The sequence below is a fragment of the Cricetulus griseus genome, chromosome 9, assembly GCF_003668045.3.
Source record: "Cricetulus griseus strain 17A/GY chromosome 9, alternate assembly CriGri-PICRH-1.0, whole genome shotgun sequence".
Lineage (NCBI taxonomy): Eukaryota > Metazoa > Chordata > Mammalia > Rodentia > Cricetidae > Cricetulus > Cricetulus griseus.
Genome location: NC_048602.1, coordinates 15,245,234 through 15,250,507, shown reverse-complemented (window position 1 = coordinate 15,250,507; position 5,274 = coordinate 15,245,234).

Genomic DNA, 5,274 nt, shown 5'->3' with positions numbered 1-5,274 from the left:
TAAAGGAATGCTAAACAGGAAATTTTGCATCTAATCCCTGGTTGACCTCTATGTCACTCTTCAGTCCAGTCTTCCCTTCAACATCCAAGTAGCAAATTCAAAGTAGCTAGTGTGATGGATCTGTAACCCTAGGCCTGCCATTGTGTAGCCTTTGATAACATTGAGGGGCTATGATTATTCCTGTCACTTGAAAACCTATAGACTCATGGAGATACTCCCTATGATATTATGGAGACCTAATACAGTCAAACTGCCAGAGTTCCATCATTTACATACGAAAAATACTTAATCATCGTCCTACACAATTTACTCTAGAGACAAGAAATATCAGAATATGTCAGTGCAACAATACTTGATTCATCAGGGTAAAAATTCCAGGATTGAGAATGGGAAGACCTGAAATAAGAAACCCCATGGTGTGAGGTATGTCAAGGATATCTGTTCACCCCTTATAAATTGTGAACTTTTTGTTTCTGGACCTCAATTTTTTGGTTTTTCGAGACAGGGTATCTCTGTGTAGCTTTGGAGCCTATCCTGGCACTTGCTCTTCAGACAAGGCTGCCTTTGAACTCACAGAGATCCACCTGCCTCTGCCTCTCGAGTGCTGGGATGAGTTATGTGCCACCAATGCACCGCCTGCACCTCAAATTTTAAGATTTGCCCTTGTCTGCCATTCCAAAGGGCAACACTTTCATAATAAAATCATTAAAACTGAATGTCCAGGCATTGGTGGCACATACCTTAAATCCCAGCAATCCAGAGGCAGAGCCAGGTTGAACTCTGTGAGATCCCTGCTGCACTGGCCTTTAGAGCAAGTTCCAGGATAGGCTCCAAATGAATACAGAGAAAATGGGTCTCAAAATATAAAAAAAAGTAAAATGGAATGACCATCAAGCTGGGATTCATAGGATAGCAAAGACATGTTCATAGAGGAAGACAGCACATCTCTATCATTCAGGGTTTTAAAGTTTATATCCTTTATCAGAATGTATAGCTGTGTTTCAAGACTTTCATCTGAGCACTGAGAAGGCAGAGGTAGGTTAATTTCCAGACAGACTACTCTACTCTTCTACACACCTAGTTCCATGACAGCAAGAGCTCTTACACAGAGAATCTTTGCCTCCAACATCCAAAACCAAACAAATGAAAAATAAAATAACAAAAGAAAAAAACAAAAATAATGGTTACCCAATGACTACACTATATCTTTGGGACCTCGTAGTAATTGTGAGCATCTTTTCCCACAACTCAAAAACTATGACAAAAAAACACACTACTGAAGCCACCAAGAAGGGGAATGATACTATTCTCCAAGCTTACCTGATTCTGCGATGAATCACAAGGTTTATCCTGGAAGCAATAGGAACAGATGTGTCTCCAATCCTCTGCTCTGCTCTGCTCTGCACCAATTGAGGTTCTCTGCAAGTTCACTTCCTTTTATACTGCCTGGCTCCAGAGTCAATCAATGATGCTAAAGATTTGAGAATGAGATTAGACCCCACCTCCTGTACCTGGGTGTGGCAGTCAGGACTTGAAAAACAAAACAGACCCTTGAAGTAGTGATGTAGCCCTGTAACCCCAAAATGACCAGCCGAAGCCATAAGATTAGAGTGCATGGTCATCAACAATTATTTGTTGAGTTTGGGTGAATACTGGGCTGTCAAAAATGCTGTTGTACAGGGCGTTGGTGGCATATACCTTTAATCCCAGCACTCAGGAAGCAGAGGCAGGCATATCTCTGTGAGTTCGAAACCAGCCTGGTCTACAAGAGCTAATTCCAGGACAGACTCCAAAGCCACAGAGAAAAACCAAAAAAAATACTGTTGTACAAAAAAAAATTAAAAATCATTCTGGGCTGGATGGTGATGGTGCATGACTTTAATTCCTGTACTTGGGAGGCAGAGGCAAATGGATCTCTGTGAGTTCAAGACCAGCATGGTCTACAAGCTAGTTCTAAGACATCCACCAAAACCACAGAGAAACCCTGTTTGAAAAACCAAAAGGAAAAAAACAAAAACTAATCTGGAATAAAAAATATAAACAAATAGCTGGGTGTTGGTGGCTTACACCTTTATTCCCAGCACTCGGGAGGCAGAGGCATGGGGATCTCTGAGTTTGAGACCAGCCTGTTATCCAGAGTGAGTGCCAGGCTAGGCTCCAAAGCTACACAGAAAATCCCTGTCTAGAAAACAACAACAACAACAACAACAAAAAAGTAAACAAGCAACCTAAGAGTGGGCCTGTTTCCCACTGCCTTCATTTGCCCTGCTGGGAGCCAGCCAAAGCCTGGTGACTTAGCACAGGGTATCCCATCCTATCAGGTCCAGCCCACCAAGAGACTGCTTGCATCCTAATCCCATTCTCTGCCCACAGGTATAGGTGAGAGTCGACCTGTTTTGGGCCCTCTTCTTGTGATCTGATCAGAACCAGCTGAGGCCTGCGGACTGAGCACAAGTGATGCCATTCCAGCAGATCCTACCCAACCCAGAGACTGCCAAGGCCCAGCTTATAGTCCAGCCTCCATAAAAGGGAAGAAGAGAGCCATCAGAATATTGGGCCTACTTGCTACCACCAGAAAGGAACCTTGGTCTCTTAAGCACAAGGAGAGGAAATGACTCCTTCTACACACACTGGAAGAATGGAAGGCAAGAAGACAATATAACAAAAAACATTCAACAACAGAAAAACCTATGATACAATCAGAGTCTAGGGACTCTACAACAGCAAGACCTGAACATCCCAATAAAGAAGAAGCAGAAGAGAATGACCATAAAAACAACTTCATGAAAAAAATAGAGGTATATCCTTAAAGAGGATATTCAAGAAAACCTTAAAAATATTGAAGAAAAAACAAACCAAAATATAAGAAAAATCAACAAATATCTTAAATAAATTCATGAAAAAACAATCAAGCATATTAAGTTAACAATTGAAGACCTGGAAACTGAAATAGTTATAATAAAGAAAACCCAAACTGAGGGAATGTTGGAAATAGAAAAGGTGGGTAAACAATCAGGTTTTTTCTATGTTGAAAAATCTCTGCATCATTGGGATGAAGCCTAGTAAATCATGGTGGCTGATTTTTCTGATGTGTTTGTGGATTCAATTTGTCAGTATTTTATTGAGTATTTTTGCATCAATGTTCATGCTGCAGATTGGTATGTAGTTGTTTTCTTAGTTGTGTCTTTGTGTGGCTTGGTTACCTAGGTTATTGTACCCTTGTAAAAAGATTTTCACAATGATCCTTCTGTTCACATTGTTTTTTGGGGGGCGGAGGGGATAGTTGGTTTTTCCAGACAGGGTTTCTCTGTGGCTTTGGAGACTGTCCTGGAACTAGCTCTTGTAGACCAGGCTGGTCTCGAATTCACAGTGATCCACCTGCCTCTGCCTCTCCAGTGCTGGGATTAAAGGCATGTGGCACCAATGCCCAGCCCTTGTGTTCACAATGTGCGGGAGAATTTGCAGTGTATTGGTATTAGCTCTTCTTTGAAATTCTGGTAGAACTCTGAGCTGAAACCATCTGGCCCTGGGCTTTTTTTGCTTGGAAGGCTTTTGATGACTGTTTCTATTCAATTAGGGGTTATAGGTCCATTTATACCACTTATCTGTTTTTGGTTTAATTTTGGTAAGTGATATCTAACCAGGAAACTCTCCATTTCCTTTAGATTTTCAAATTTTGTGGAGTACAGGTTTTCAAATTATGACCTGAGGATTCTCTGGATTTCCTCAGTGTCTGTTGTTTTATCTCCCCTTTCGTTTGATTTTGTTAATTAGCATGTGCTATCTCTGCCTTTTTTAGGTTTCATAAAGGTTTGTCTACATTGTTGATTTTCTAAAAGAACCAACTCTTTGTTTCATTCTGTGTAATGTTTTCTTTGTTTCTACTTTATTGATTTCAGCTCTCAACTTGATTATTTCCTGTTGTCTCTTCCTCCTTGTGAGTTTCCTTCTTTATTTTTCTAGAGATTCCAGATGTTCTGTTAATTCTCTAGTGTGGCTATTCTCCAGTTTCTGCCTATGGCAACTTGGCGCTTATAATTTTCCTATTAGAACTGCTTTCAAACTTTCCCATTGGTTTGGGTATGTTGTTCTTTCATTTTCATTGAATTCTTGGAAGTGATCCTTTGTGTCTTTATTACTTCCTTTGCCCAGGAGTGATGCAATTGAGCATTGTTCAATTTCCATGAGTTTGTGGGGTTTCTGCAATTTGTGTTGTTTTTGAATTCTAATTTTAAGTCGCAGTTATCTGTTAAGATAAAGGGAGTTATTCCATTTTTTTAACCTGTTGAGCTTTGCTTTATTGGCAAGTATGTGGTCCATTTGAGAAAGACTCAATGTGGTGCAGAAAGAAGGTGTATTCTTTGGTTTGGATGGAATGTTCTATAACTATCTGTTAAACAAAATGGTCAATAATTTCTGTTATTTCTTTTGTTTCTTTGTTAAGTATCTGTGTGGTGGTCCTGCCCAGTGGTTCAAGCGAGGTGTTTAAGTGTCCCACTATTAGTGTGTGTGTTTTCATGTGTGATTAGAGTTTTAGCAATGATTCTTTTACAAAAGTAGGTACCTTTGTGTTTGGGCCATAAATGTTCATAATTGAGACTGCATCGTGATGGATTTTTCCTGTGATGAATAACAAATGACCTTCTTCATATCTTTGATGAATTATACTTTGAAGACTAATTTGTAATTTAGTAGGATATTTACACTTACTTGCTTCTTAAGGCCATTTGATTGGAAAATCTTTTCCCAAACCTTTACTCTAAGGTAAAGTCTGTCTTTGAAGGTGAGGTGTGTTAAATGAATGCAGCAGTAGGGTAGATTCTGTGCTTGTATCCATTCTGTTAACATATGTCTTTTTATAGATGGGTTAAAGCCTTTGATATTAAGGGACATGAATGATCAATGATTGTTACTTCTTGTTTGTTTTGTGTTTGCTTTTAGTGGTGTTGGTGTGTGTTGGTTTTTCTCCTATTTCTGGCTTTCGGTAAAGAGAGATTATCTATTGCCTGTATTTTTGAGTATATATTTATCTTCCTTGAGTTGGAGTTTTACTTCCACAAATTTCTTTAGGGCTGCATTTGTGGATTTGTATTTTATAGATCTGATTTTGACATGGGATTTCTTGTTTTCTTCATCTATAATGATTGAGAGTTTTCCTGGATTCCTGCATTGGAGTCATTGGTCTTGTAGTGTTTATAAGGTATCTGGCCAGGACCTTTTGACTTCCAGAGTTTCCATGGAGAAATCAGGTATGATTCTGCCAGGTCTGACTTT